Source organism: Eurosta solidaginis, chromosome 2 (assembly GCF_040869045.1).
Source record: "Eurosta solidaginis isolate ZX-2024a chromosome 2, ASM4086904v1, whole genome shotgun sequence".
NCBI lineage: Eukaryota > Metazoa > Arthropoda > Insecta > Diptera > Tephritidae > Eurosta > Eurosta solidaginis.
In genome coordinates this window covers 77,211,780-77,225,811 of record NC_090320.1, presented here as the reverse complement: position 1 = coordinate 77,225,811, position 14,032 = coordinate 77,211,780, and the positions used below count along the sequence as shown (strand labels likewise).

General features: G+C 38.7%; 1 protein-coding gene across 12 annotated transcripts in view; it reads right to left on the bottom strand.

Annotated features, from left to right (window-relative positions):
* Positions 1-3,097, bottom strand: part of LOC137239984 (peroxisomal acyl-coenzyme A oxidase 3) — a 64,769-nt gene extending 61,672 nt beyond the window's left edge. For 5 of the 12 annotated variants that reach the window (XM_067765825.1, XM_067765838.1, XM_067765827.1 and 2 more), the window contains exon 1: positions 2,598-3,097. The gene's annotated coding sequence lies outside the window, so the exon portion shown is untranslated. Of the gene's footprint in view, positions 1-1,960; positions 1,982-2,597 lie in introns of all 12 variants that reach the window. The other 7 variants (XM_067765832.1, XM_067765833.1, XM_067765837.1 and 4 more) reach the window with 3 other exon arrangements.
* Positions 3,098-14,032: the final 10,935 nt, after the last annotated feature.

Genomic DNA, 14,032 nt, shown 5'->3' with positions numbered 1-14,032 from the left:
AAACAAGGGGTGGAATCCATAGTATTTTTGCGTAGAACACCTTTATGCATTGGCGGCTTTCGGCCGCGCTTATAAAAAAGTACCTTGGGTGGGTCCAACACCGGTTTGGAGATAAAAAAAATCGCACACTTTTCTGCCCACAGTTTTTTTTTTTTTTTCGTTGGTACAACATAGTCATCAAAATTATAACAACTACATGGAAATTTTAAATTTCTTTTGCAAATATCTCTTCATAGAACTGAAATTTTCAATTTCCGCTTTTGGATTCGTGGTCCTGGGTCAAAAAATCGCCTTTTGACATCTCTCCCGCCGTGGCGTAAATATGTCAAAATCAGTTTTAATTCGCTAAATGAACGTTCGCAGCTACCAAATGATACTGAGATAGTCAAGAGTATTTGATGTGCCACTCGCAAGTTTGTAAAACAGCGGACCATTTGGCGCCCCCTGAGAGAAGCGCCCGGGGCAAGATGCCCCCTTCCCTCCCCCTCCCCCTCCCCCTCCCCCCCTCACTACACGACTGCTCTCCCCGATATTTTTGGACTATATTGCTCACGTTATCCAGAGTGCAGGCACTACGGCGCACGAAACGGGATTGAGCACGAAGAGGATCGCAATCTCATCTATACATTCATTATCACTTAAAAGGGCACACTCTAATGTATAAACATTACGAACAGATGTGTCACGCACACACATATTTACATATTAACATACATACCCTGACGGCATATGTACACTCGCATTCATACAAACACAACATTTTTATACTCAGTTGAACAGAGCTCACAGATAATCGAGATAGATATAGACTTCTATATATCAAATGATCTGGGCGAAAAAAGAAATTCAATGGCCGTCCGTCCGTCCGTCCGTCCGTCCGTCCGTCCGTCCGTCCGTATACACGATAACTTGAGTAAATTTTGAGGTATCTTGATGAAATTTGGTATGTAGGTACCTGGCACTCATCTCAGATCGCCATTTAAATTGAACGAAATCGGAATATAACCACGCCCACTTTTTCGATATCGAAAAACCGAAAAAGTGCGATAATTCATTACCAAAGACGGATAAAGCGATGAAACTTGGTAGGTGGGTTGACCTTATGACGCAGAATAGAAAATTAGTAAATTTTTGGATAATGGGCGTGGCACCGCCCACTTTTAAAAGAATGTAATTTAAAAGTTTTGCAAGCTGTAATTTGGCAGTCGTTGAAGATATAATGATGAAATTTAGCAGGACCATTACTCCTATTACTATATGTGTTCTAAAAAAAAATTAGCAAAATCGAATGACGAACACGCCCACTTAAAAAAAAAAATGTTTTTAAAGTCAAATTTTTACAAAAAATTGAATATCTTTACAGTATATAAGTAAATTATGTCAACTTTCAACTCCAGTAATGATATGGTGCGACAAAATACAAAAATAAAAGAAATGGACGTGGCTCCGCCCTTTTTCATTTAATTTGTCTAGAATACTTTTAATGCCATTCGTCGAACAAAAATTTAGAAATCCTTGTGAAATTTGGTAGGGGCATAGATTCTATGACGGTAAATGTTTTCTGTGAAAATGGGCGAAATCGGTTGAGGCCACGCCCAGTTTATATACACAGTCGGCCGTCTGTCCTTCCGCTCGGCCGTTAACACGGTAACTTGAGCAAAAATCGATATATCTTTTCTAAACTTAGTTCACGTACTTATCTGAACTCACTTTATCTTGGTATAAAAAATGGCCGAAATCCGGCTATGACCACGCCCACTTTTTCGATATCGAAAATTACGAAAAATGAAAAAATGCCATAATTCTATACCAAATATGAAAAAATGGATGAAACATGGTAATTGGATTGGTTTATTGGCGCAACAGATATCTTTAGAAAGAACTTTGTAAAATGGGTGTGACACCTACCATATTAAGTAGAAGAAAATAAAAAAAGTTCTGCACGGCGAAATCAAAATACCTTGGAATCTTGGCTGGAATACTGTTCGTGGTGTTACATATATAAATAAATTAGCGGTACCCGACAGATGATGTTCTGGGTCACCCTGGTCCACATTTTGATCGATATCTCGAAAACGCCTTCACATATACAACTAAGGCCCACTCCCTTTTAAAACCCTCATTATTACCTTTAATTCGATACCCATATCGTACAAACACATTATAGAACCACCCCTGGTCCACCTTTATGGCGATATCTCGGAAAGGCTTCCACCTATAGAACTAAGGCCCATTCCCTTTTAAATAATCATTAACACCTTTCATTTGATACCCATATCGTACAAACACATTCTACAGTCACCCCTGGTCCACCTTTATGGCGATATCCCGAAATGCGTCCACTTATAGAACTATGGCCCACTCCCTTTCAAAATACTCTTTAATACCTTCCAATTGATACCCATATCATACAAACACATTCCAGGGTACCCTAGATTAATTTTCCTACATTGTGATTTTGACTTATTTTGACTCTAAAGCTCTCAGCTGATTATGTAATGTTCGGTTACAACCGAACTTAGGCTTCCTTACTTGTTTTTAAAGAATTTATAACAAAACTATGAAATTTTACAGGGTTAACCTAGATTAACACTAACCAGTACTTAGATGAACGGCAGAATTATTCACGTACTCGTATTTTTTAGAACGTGATTGCGTGGGCACGCCGGATATATTACTTAAACAAATTTTGCGGCTTCGCCTAAGTGTTACACGAAACAGAACATCGAATTTAATGCACTTAGAAATCCTAGATTTAATTCTTTTGATTCCAACTTTATAAGAAGAATTTTAAGAATTCCTAATTTGCAAAATTCACATTCTAAAATAATACTTGTTTTTTATATTCATAACAACTGCACGCACATAATTGGGCAAATTTCACTTAAAAATCACAGCGAAAGGTAAAAAACATTATTTACATAAACGCGTGGGTGGTGCGTGAGAGTGCTATGTACTCCGTCGAGGTGGTGTGGTTAATTGTGATTCTCGTGGCTATAGAAATTATTTTGTATTTTCATTAATATCCCTTTGAATGCACGACTCTCTCGCTCGCTAAAACTGCGCGACTTTTACAAACAACTAAATGCGACGGTGTATCTGCAACTACTGAACTCTTTACGAACTAATGAACGTACTCGTACTCGCCGTGAAGTGAAAAACCGACGTAGCTTTCAATTTAAATTTCAATGGCAATGCCGACGCCGACGTCAACGTAAACGGCGGCAGCAAAAACAGCTCATGCCACAATGAAAGTTATTCAAGTAAGCCGGCACGCAACACGAAAAATAGCATGTCAACAAAATAATAAGAAAGGAACATCAAAAAAATGCATCCTTGTAACGCAATAGTTCCTTTGCTACAATTTCACTTTAATACTAATAAAAAGATACAAAATTAAATTTTGTCGAAATATATGTTATAAGAACTACGAACAAGCAACTAGTATCTTTAAGATGATATATGTAAACATATTTTTACAGTTACATACATACGATCATACATATGGATGTGTGCTCGAATAGGAATGTATCTGAAACCAGTACAAATTGTATCTAATGAAAAACGCGCGCAGAACGAAATGGCAATGGAATGTTGAGAGAACCCACGTTTTGATAAAATAGAGACGAGATACATAAGAATTTTAAACAGGAGCAGACTTCCATTTTAAAGGGCCTCTAACAACACTACAGAAAAGGGCCCTGATCATCAAAGAAAGTGTAATATAATAGCGTTTTCTTTTCTGAAAAAGGTGTCACCCTGTTGGTTTTTCCCTGCTCTCTGTTGTTGTTCTTGTAGCAATGTTTCGCCCCAACTAATAGCTGCGACCGATCACAAATTGTCATCAATATCCTCTAACGGGATTCCAAGGAAACTTGCTGTTTCGACAGGGGTGGACCATAATGAAAGGGGTGTTAGAGGGGTTGGTTCCACATTACAATTAAAGAGATGGTTGGTGTCATGTGGGGACACATTGCAAGCGGGGCATACATTTTGTGTGTGGGGGTTGATTCTGGATATGTAAGAGTTTAACCTGTTACAGTATCCAGAACGAAGTTGTGCCAGAGTGACTCGCGTTTCCCTGGGAAGTATGCGTTCCTCTTCCGCAAGCTTTGGGTACTGTTCCCCGAGTACTGGATTCACCGGGCAATTCCCGGCATAAAGCTCCGACACCTGTTTGTGGAGTTCACCAAGGACCTGCTTGTGTTTTTTGCTTCATACGGCTGAGTTCTCAGGTGCCGTATTTCCTCAAAATGCTTACGGAGATGACTCCTTAAGTCCCTAGGCGTTGTTGGCTCATCAATCAGATGTCTGTTGGGATGCCCAGGTTTCTAAGTATTCAACAGGAACTGTTTGGTTAGCATTTAATTTCTCTCCCTGATGGGGAGTATTCTCGCCTCATTATGTAGATGGTGTTCTGGGGACATAAGAAGACAGCCCGTGGCGGTTCTGAGCGCAGTATTTTGGCAGGCCTGTAGCTTCTTCCAGTGGGTAGTTTTTAGGCTTGGCGACCATATAGGGGACGCGTAGCACGCAAACGGCTGGCCAATTGCATTATATGTGGTAATGAGCGTGTCTTTGTCTTTTCGCCAAGTACTTACAGCAAGGGATTTGAGGATTTTATTACGGCTCTGGATTTTCGGAACAATTGCGGCTGCGTGCTCACCAAAATGTAGATCCTGATCAAACGTCACACACAAGATTTTGGGGTGTAGGACAGTCGGTAGCGTAGTGCCATCGACGTGGATGTTCAAAATGGTCGAAGGAGGCGAAAAAACTGCAGAGATCAGGGAGGTATCCGTTTATTCTGTTGCAAAGCTCATCGAACGTTAGGCCTGTGGCCATTATTGTGCAGTCATCGGCGTAACAAACGATAGTAACTCCTTCTGGTGGCGAAGGTAGTTTTGATATGTAAAAATTAACAAAAGTGGGGATAGGACACCACCCTGAGGCACCCCTTGTTTAATTATTCTTGGCTTTGATATTTCGTTTCTGAATTGCACCGATGCCTGCCGACCACCCAGATAATTTGCGGTCCACCTTTTAAGACATGGGGGAAGGGTAGACCCTTCCAAGTCTTGCAGTAACGTGCAATGGTTGACCGTATCAAAAGCTTTTGATAGGTCTAGCGCTACGAGTGCTGTTCTATGGTGGGGCTTCTGATTTAAACCACAATTTATCTGGTGCTGGGTGCTGGCATTTAGCGCGGCGGTGGTGCTATGGAGTTCTCTAAAGCCATGCTGATAACAGGCTAGCTGCAAATTTGCTTTGAAGTGGGGGAGCAAAATGGCTTCAAGCGTCTTGGCTACTGGCGATAAGAGAGATATCGGGCGATATGACTCTCCTATGTTAGCTGGTTTCCCAGGCTTTAGTAGCGGGACCACCTTGGCCATTTTCCATTTTTCGGGTATGACAAAGGTGGCAAGAGACAGGTTGAAGACATGTGCTAAATATTTGAAACCCTCTTTCCCTAGGCTTTTAAGCATCGACATGGCTATGCCGTCTGGGCCCACTGCTTTGGATGGTTTAGCATGACCGATGCCATCCTCAACCTCTTTGGCGGTGATGGTAATTGGTGACGCGCTGAACTTATGTTTACGTGCGTGTCTGTTGGCCCTCCGTCTATTTTTGTCGACCGTAGAATGCATTATGTATTGTCGGCAGAAAGCGCTCGCGCATTTTTTCGAATCCGACAGCACTTTGTCGCCAAAGGCGATGGAAACTTTGTCATTGTGCCTAGACGGATTCGATAGGACTTTACAGTGGACCAAAGTTTACCTACACCGGCAGAGAGGTTACAACCGCTTAGGTGCTCCTCCCATTTCGTCCGCTTGGGTTCATCCACAAGCAATCTGATGCGTTGTTTTATATCCCTTATTTGGGGTCGCCGGGATCGAGCTGTCTTATAAGGTTACGTTCTCTCGCTAAACTTGCGGCCTCTGCCGGGAAGTGGGCCGAATTTCGGGAATTCTACCGGCGGGAATGGAACGAGCCGAGGCGGATTCAATGACCTTTCGGGAAACACGCTCCACTTGGCCTGCATCAGTTGGGATAGGGAGGCAGCAAAGCGGTTGTCTGTAAAGGATTTGTATTCGTCCCACTTTCCTTTTTTAAAGTTAATGAAAGTGCGTTTTTCTGCGACGATGAAGTCGGCGGGACGCTCCAACGAAATAAGTATAGGCAGGTGGTCGGATGCCAATGTTACCATCGGCTGCCAGTTTACGAGTTCTGCGCTCACGATTGAAATATCCGGCGATCTGTGACAGCTTCCTACCATACGTGTGGGGCGTCTCCGTTTATAGTGCAGAAAGTCGTTTCTTCTATTTGATCCGCTAACATCTCACCCCTACTGTCCACCCGCAAGTTTGAATGCCATAGATCGGGATGGGCATTGAAATCGCCTAAGATAGTGCGACTGTTTCCAGTGAGTACGCCGCTGATATCAGGGCGGTATCCACTGGGGCAACAGGTGACAGGAGGGATGTAGATGTTGATGTTTTCTAGATTTGCATCGCCCGACCGGACAGATAATCCTTGACGTTCTAAGACGTCAATGTCGGTCGATGTCTGGATCAAATATATGATATTGCACAGTGTGGTGTATGATAAACGCAAGGCCGCTTCCATTTCCGCTCTCGCGATCTTTTCTGTGGACATTATACCCAGAACAGGTCTGCAATGCGGATCTTGCTGTGAGTTTAGTCTCTTGAATCGCAGCAATGCGGATGTTGTGCCGCTTCATGAAGTCGACTATCTCCGTGATCTTCCCGGTTAATCCATTACAGTTTAACTGCAGAATTCTGAAGTGCATAGGGGGAGACGTCGTCACTCTGGGAGCTAAGGCGCAGACTACGGGACGTCCTTGGACGTGAACAGCAAGGAGCCACAAAAGATTTATAGAAGTTACGTGGACGTCTGGTTTTGGGGTCTAGCCCAGAACAACCTATTCGATGCAACCATCCCTTAAACGAGACACACTGACAAGGGTATGACCGTCCTAAAAAGATTCTTTTCCGGCAGATGCAGCAAAACCATTTCTCAGGACCGGGGTCAGGAGACGGACCCGGATTGGGTTCGATACCTTCCCGGAGCAAGAGAATATGGAGCAGTCCCGCTGCAAGGAGCTGCTGGGAGGATGACAATTTGTGGGAGGGGCGCAATAAATTAAATGGGGTTACACTGAAATGGCAGTCCTTGGTCGGGAAAAATCCCGAGTCGCTCCGGTACATAGAACCGACGGCCTTGGGAGCCGTTCCCAGCTCTCTCGTGAGTCTGTTTGTTCTTTTCACAAAATATTTTCCACCGAATAAGAAACAGGGTCTCATTACCTACGAAGAAGATCCATTTTGCACCGCAGCAGGTGACTAGATCATAAGTTGGAATTTAAGAGTGCACCATGAGGGCAAAATTTTTTGCAGAAAAGAAAACTCTATAAGTATTTAACCCTTATGGGTATACCAGTTTCATGTACCTTATACCGTACACCATAGGTCTAGGCAGACCTATACACTTTGTTCGTAAAATAATATGAAGTTAAAATATAATTTGATGAAAACAGAAATTTAAATATTTATTTATATATACTTTGCTATTTAAAAAAATTTGTTTCAACTATACATAAATATAAAGGTGTTTTTATAAATTTTCTGCACTAATCCTGTTTACCCTTTTGTACCTTTCGCCAAAAACACTTACGAACAAAAACTACACGATTTTGTGACCACACTTTAGCACATTAAGAAAACAGCTAAGAAAATATTTCTTTTAAACTGTAACAATTTGTATTTTTCTTGGTCTTTGTACCGTTGTTTTTTAAAGCGCATAGAAAGTCACGAAAATTATTGATTTTACACTAATAACCTTATAGGTCTAGCTGGACCTTTGGTATACGGTTGAGGTATAAGTTTTGCAATTTTGTAATAAAACCTTAATTTATAAGTATTTTGAAAAAAATTTGCTTCAAAACTGCAGATAATTTATACATATTTATATCGTTGGATCTTAGATTTGTAGCTTAACCATTCTGTAAAAAAATTTGGTTAAAGTTTGTATAGGTCTGGCCAGACATAATATGTAAACAAAATATTTTATTATTGCATTTACTCCACTAATACACGCACACACAAACTTTTGGTGACAAAACCGCGGTTTGTGGTGTTGTTATAAAACCAAATTTCGACCCCAAGAAGTGCTGAAAAAAAGTATTGAAAAAATATAATTTAAATTATAATTATAACAACAAAAATAATTTGGATGTTGCTTCAGCTGGGACTTAAACCCAGGATGTAGAGCGGGAAAGACGGATCACATTAGCACCACAACGCTGCTTCTTGCTGTTCACATCTGCCATTACTCAATACAACGGTAACGTTGAACTGGCCGGTTAATAAAGACCCCACATGTTATTGTTGTTGTTATAGCAGTGCTTCGCCCCACCCAACAGGTGCGACCGATCACTAATTGTGATCAATGTCCTCTAACGGGAAACCAGGGAAACTTGCTGTTTCAACAGGGGTGGACCTAATGAGAGGGGTGTTAGAGGGGTTGGTTCCACATTACAATTAAAGAGATGGTTGGTGTCATGTGGGGACACATTGCAAGCGGGGCATACATTTTGTATATCGGAGTTAATTCTGGATATGTAAGAGTTTAACCTGTTACAGTATCCAGAACGAAGTTGAGCCAGAGTGACTCGCGTTTCCCTGGGGAGTATGCGTTCCTCTTCCGCAAGTTTTGGGTACTGTTCCCTGAGTACTGAGTTCACCGGACAATTCCCGGCATAAAGGTCCGACGCCTGTTTATGGAGTTCACTGAGGACCTGCTTGTATTTTTTTGCTTCATACGGCTTAGTTCACAGATGCAGTATTTCCTCATAATGCATACGGAGATTACTCCTTAAGCCCCTGGGCGGTGTTGGCTCATCAATCAGATGTTTGCTGGGATGCCCAGGTTTCTCGGTATTTAACAGGAACCGTTTGGTAAGCATCTCATTTATCTCCCTGATGGGGAGTATTCTCGCCTCATTATGTAGGTGGCGTTCTGGGGGCATAAGAAGACAGCCCGTGGCCGTTCTGAGAGCAGTAGTAGCTTCTTCCTGTGAGTGGTTTTTAGGCTTGGCGACCATATAGGGGACGCTTAGCATGCAATCGGCTGGCCAATTGCTTCGTAAGTGGTAATGAGCGTTTCTTTGTCTTTTCCCCCAAGTACTGCCAGCAAGGGATTTGAGAATTTTATTACGGCTATGGATCTTCAATACAATTGCGGCTGCAAGCTCACTAAAATGTAGATCCTGATCAAACGTCACACCCAAGATTTTGGGGTGTAGGACAGCCGATAAGATAGTGACATCGACGTGGATGTTCAAAATTGTCGACATTTGGAACGTCCATGTTGCAAATAAGGTCGCAGAGGATTTATTCGGTGATACTACCAGGCGAAAAACCCGGAGAGATCTGGGAAGTAGGCGTTTATTCTGTTGCAAAGCTCACCGATCTGTGGGCCTGGGCCTGTGAATGTCGTCCCAGCGGGTTAGGGGGCTTAGAATAAACCCACGGCAGGTAGTCCTGTCGTGAATGGCGACTAAAATACCAAACTGATTCAAGGGGTTGTGTACCGCAACCCTTTCAACGGGTTGCCAGCGCAATATATAGCTTACCGTGGCGAATCCTGTTTCTTTAACAGCCGAGGTTCTGGCGACACCAAGTTTCTTATGGATCTAGGGTTTGGGAGGGAGGTATGGCCTAGAAGGATTCATGTGGTCATACCAAATCGTTCCCGAGGCGTTCGGACTAATACCTGAATGGTGCTTATTACTGGAACGTACTGTAATAATTGAAATAGTTGAATTTGGTGTAGTGCCCATTTAGCGGCACCAGACGGAATTGAGTTCTTTATTAAAAAGCTGTTTCTTTTATACAAAATTTTTATAAGCTAAAATACCTAATTACACTAATACTTACAAACTAAGTGTATTACATACATATACCTTCGGTTCGCTGGGAACTGCATTCTAAGCATAAATAAAATTAGCTGTGGAATCTGCAACGCAAGCATAAGTAAATCATGTTAATAATTTGTATACAGGTACAGTAACATGCCAAGGTTCAAGTTACCAGACGGTGCACGGCGTAGTTACCGTTGCATGTAGAAAATATGGGCCTACCACGTTAACCCCAAAATCAAAATCCCCAAAACAAAACCCCCAAAACAAAATCCCCAAATCAAAATCCCCAAAATCAAAATCCCCAAACTCATAATCCCCAAAACAAAATCCCCATTTTATGTCTGAAATAAATTCCAATTAGGTTTAAAATCGCCGGGACCAAAAAAGGCTAATAATCCATACCAATTTTCTGCATAGGCGGCCTTCGGCCGCGCTTATAAAAAATAACTCTGGGCTACGCCATGCCAAGTCCGGGTGTGTGGTATAACCGTGGCTACCGATGGGGTATTCCATCCCATTTCGACCAATTTTGAACCCGACCCCTTTAGAATTGGCTGAAAGTTTTTCTTCTCTTTCTAGCTTACGAAAGACGTTTTTCAGAAGTTTTTCAAATTTTTTCATCCAACTCAAAAAAAGTTATGAATTTTTAAAAAAACACCGTTTTTGTTTTCAAAATGCTATAACTTTTTCAAAAATTGACCGTTTGGGATCTTTTTTTTTTTTAATTTGTTTTTAAATGTACTTTTCGGAAAAAATTTAAAAAAATGTTTAAAGTTTTTTTATTGTGTAATTTTTCAGTTTTTCGAATTTCTCCCTTTTTTATCTCATAAAAAACTTCAATCAATTCTGAAATCATCCCCACTAATCCCGGAGTGGGCCGAGATTTTTTTTTTATTTAATTGAAAAACACAAACTTAAATTTTTTTTTGTATTTAATTACATTTAAAAACATATTTAAAAAAAAAAAATAATCCCAAACGGTCAATTTTTGAAAAAGTTATATCATTTTGAAAATAACACAGTTTTCCAACTCAAAATAAGTTTTAAATATTTTGAAAAAAACGGTGTTTTTTTTCAAAATGCTATAAATTTTTCAAAAATTGACCGTTTGGGATTTTTTTTTTTGTTTTAAATGTACTTTTCGGAAAAAATGCAAAAAAAATTTTAGTTTTTTTTTTAATTAAATAAAAAAAAATTCTCGGCCCACTCCGGGATTAGTTGGGATGATTGCAGAATTGATTGAGAAAAATCTCGAAAAACTGAAAAATTACAAAAAAAAACTTTAAAAATTTGTTTGAATTTTTTCCGAAAAGTACATTTAAAAACCAATTTAAAAAGAAAAAATTAAGATCCCAAACGGTCAATTTTTGAAAAAGTTATAGCATTTTGAAAACAAAACGGTGCTTTTTTTTAAATTCGTAACCTTTTTTGAGTTGGATGAAAAAATTTGAAAAACTTCTGAAAAACGTCTATCGTAAGCTAGATAAAGAAGAAAAACTTTCAGCCAATTCTAAAGGGGTCGTTCAAAATTGGTCGAAATGGGATGGAATACCCCATATATAGATAATTTTCTTATTTTTATTATTTTGATTTATGTTTTCTATGTTTCTATTTTCTACATTGTTTTTATCGATATTTACTACTCTAAAGGAATTATAGTAAAATTATTATTTTTATCGATTTTTTCTACCTTATAAGGTCCTTTATATCAACTATCTAACTTATGACCGGTTTCATTTTTTACTAACCCTATATATTTTCTGATATCGTTTTTCATTCCGTTCAAGTAATATTTTTGTTTTATTTTATTTGTCATGCGATTTATTCCTGGGTGGCCACCAAAAACAGGATCGTCATGAAATTTGTGCAGAATTTCTTTAATTTTTCCATTATTTGTCACATGCATAACTTCTGGAGTTAATGCTATAATTAGATTTTTGGGAACTTTTGGTACCAATTTCTTTAAATGTTTCTACCCGGGTATAATTTTTCTTAAACAATTTGTCTCCTAAGGACAACTGTATTTTTCTAATTCCTAAATTGTCGGCTTTTTTCATAAGCCTGGCAAAGAATTGACCTAAGTCAATATTCGCCTCAAAAATTAGATTTTTTATATTAATTTCGCTACAAATTTTCTCTCCTTTTTTGAAACGTAATTTCGGAGGATCGAAAACGAGCTTTACTTCACATTTATTTAGCGCTTAAAATATTATTGGGTTCTCTTTGTGACTTTTCATTTCTTCATTTTTACTACTGGAATCTTTATTGTTATAATTTTTCTTAGTTTCCGATCTAGTCGTATCTTTTAATATTTTACACGCTTCTACCGATATTTGCTTTAGGTCTTTAATATCTATGCGTGATAATGAGTCGGTAACATAGTTTTCTCTACCTGCGATATACTCCACCTCGAAGTCATATTCTTCCAGATCTAATCTGATTCGAGTTGACTTTAATGATGGATTTTTCATCGAAAATAGGAATGTTAAGGGTCTGTGGTCTGTTTTGACCAAAAATTTTCTACCGTAAATGCATGGTCTAAAGTATGTTATGGCCCAATGAATGACCGCTAATTCTTTCTCAATTGTTGCTTTATTAATTTCTCATTTAGTAAATGATCTTGATGCAAAGGCAATTGGCAATTGTTTTCCCTCATACTCTTGGCTTAATACTGCTCCGCAAGCATATCCACTTGCGTCATTGTTTATTGAAATCGGGATATTGTAGGACATTAGGGCTTATTAACGCAGCTTTCAAATAGTCAAAGGATTTTTTGCAATCCTCTGTCCAGTCGAAAACTACATTTTTCTTGCAAAGTCTTGTTATTATTCTAGAATATTCTGCAAAATTTGGAATAAATCTTCTGTAATAATTGCAAAATGCCACGAATCTTTTCGCCTCATCCGCATTTTTAGGGGTTGGGAAATTTTTAACAATTTCGAATTTATTGGGATCTGGCAAAATTCCTTTGTTGTGCATTTATGACCAAGGTAAGTTACTTCTTGGTTGAAAAATAAACATTTATCCGGATGTAATTTTAAATTATATTTTCTACAAGTTGCGAAAACATCTCGTAAATTTTTAATCATATGATTTTCGGATCATCCTAATACGACTAAATGGTCCATGTAGGGGAATGCTTGTGAAGGTTTTAAGCCTGCAAATGCTAATGTCATCTTTCTTTGGAATGAGTTCGGTGCTACTTTAAGGCCATGTGGTAATATTTTAAAACGATAAGTACCATTATCTGCTGTAAAGGATGTGATATCTCTTGATTCTTCGCTGAGTTCAATCTGGTGAAATCCAGACATTAAATCTAAGCATGAAAAGTATTTAGCTCTTCCTAATTGATCTAGTATGTCATCAATTCTTGGTAAAGGGAATTTATCTGCGGTTAATTTTTTATTTACTTGTCTGTAATCTACAACCATTCTCCATCTTTTTTCTTGGTTATTCGGGAGTGATTTTTTCGGTACTAATAAAATTGGACTATTAAATTCTGAGATTGAAGATTCTATTATGTCATCTTTAATTAATTTATTTACTTGTTTATTAATTTCACTCTTATGAGCTTCTGGTATTCTATAATTTTTTACGTAGACTGGGTTATTCTCTTTCATATGAAGTTTTTGTTTGTAAAAATTATTAGTGGTAATTGGTTAGGTTTCCAATGAAAAAATGTCAATGAATTCTGCACATAATGCATTAAGTGATTTATTTGAAAAATTTGGAAAATTTTAATTTAATCTTTCTAATTTTTCCTTATTGTTGGCCCCATTTTCGAGTTTTTTTATTTTTAACTATTGTACAATCAATCAAATTTTCTGTACGTATATTAAAATTTTGCAGTGCTGCATTTTTATTTGTTGTATTTATAATTCTAACAAATGTTTGTTGTGAATTTGCTAGTGTGTTTGCAATAAAGATACCTTCAGACAATTCTTGTTGTGGGATTAGTAAATCTGAATTGTTATTTTTAATTTGAATTTGTTTAACTACTTCTGATCGTGCGGGAATTGAAATACTATTGATTGTTGGTTTGTTAGTCATCTGGATTATTATGTTTTCTGGGTAGTCATATTAGAGTGT